This window comes from Arachis duranensis, chromosome 9 (assembly GCF_000817695.3).
Source record: "Arachis duranensis cultivar V14167 chromosome 9, aradu.V14167.gnm2.J7QH, whole genome shotgun sequence".
NCBI lineage: Eukaryota > Viridiplantae > Streptophyta > Magnoliopsida > Fabales > Fabaceae > Arachis > Arachis duranensis.
This window is the reverse complement of record NC_029780.3, coordinates 75,146,330-75,147,627: the sequence shown is the minus strand read 5'-3', so window position 1 is coordinate 75,147,627 and position 1,298 is coordinate 75,146,330.

Here is a 1,298-nt window from a genome sequence, read left to right as displayed (position 1 = left end):
GAAAAGATATGAAAGATATTTAAAAAAGATAAATCTGAATTTTGAAAAGAAGATATGATGAGTTTAAAAAGATTTGAGAAGAATTTAAAAAGACTTGAAATGAATTCAAAAAGATAATTGAGTTTTGAAAAATGTTTGAAAAGATATTGAAGAAAAAATTAAGAAATATGATTAGGATTAAAAATTTTCGAAATTGAAGTTGAAAGATGAGAGTTTGTAACATGTTTATGCAAGAAATCATGGATTGAAACATGAAAAATGGAAAAAAATTGAAGTGAAAACGAAGTTACCCTCTCCCGACAATCCTGGCGTTAAACGCCCAACTGCTGCATGTTTTGGGCGTTTAACGCCATCTGTTGCTTCTCCTGGGCGTTTAACGCCCAGCTATAGCTTCTGGCTGGCATTAAACGCCAGAAAATCCTTTATCACTGGGCGTTTTTCTGAACGCCCAGGTGATGCACTTGCATATTTGTTATATTAGCTAGTTAGTTTAGTTGGTTTTAGCCTAATTTCACTTATTTTCTCTAAATAAACAAGTCCTTTTATGAGTTTTGTCTTCATGCATGAGAATACCAAGGAACATGTTGATTCTAGCCAAATTCATGCAAATGATTTAAGGAATACATACATGAATGAGTATGAATGAATCTCATGAAATTTATTGCATGAATTGGTAAGACTTTGAAGCTATTTCCTTTGTTGATGGTAGGTGATGGAACAAGAAAGCATGGGAGCAAGAATGATGCAAGCTGGGCAAGAAGAAGAAAAGATGTTGGCGTTGCCAACTTGAAGAAAAGGATGCGTGTTTGAAGGCAACGCCAGGCAGCCCTGGAGAAGCACATTTGGGCGTTGCCAACTTGAAGAAAAGGGTGCGTTGTTGAAGGCAACGCCAAGGCAGCCCTGGAGAGCAAATGTTGGCGTTGCCAACTTGGAGAAAGGAGTGAGTGTTTGAGGGCAACGTGACAAGCAAAACTGAAGGCTAGAGATGAGCCCTGGAGGGGGCACGGGCACGTTGCCAACGTGCTAGCAAGGAGGCGTGTTTAGCAACAACGCCAGCCTCATGTCTCTGCCTTGGGAGGCTAGGCACGGGCACGTTGCCAACTTGGAGAAAGGGTGCGTTTTTGGCAACAACTTGGCAGCTTGACCTTACCTTCTTTGAGGAAGCATAACTTAAGCTAGGAAAATCCAAATGAGGTGATTCCAGTGGCATTGGAAATAAGACATCAAGAGCTTTCCAATGATGTATAATAGTCCATATTGAAGCAGAGGATTGACACTCAAATTCTGGGCAACATTAG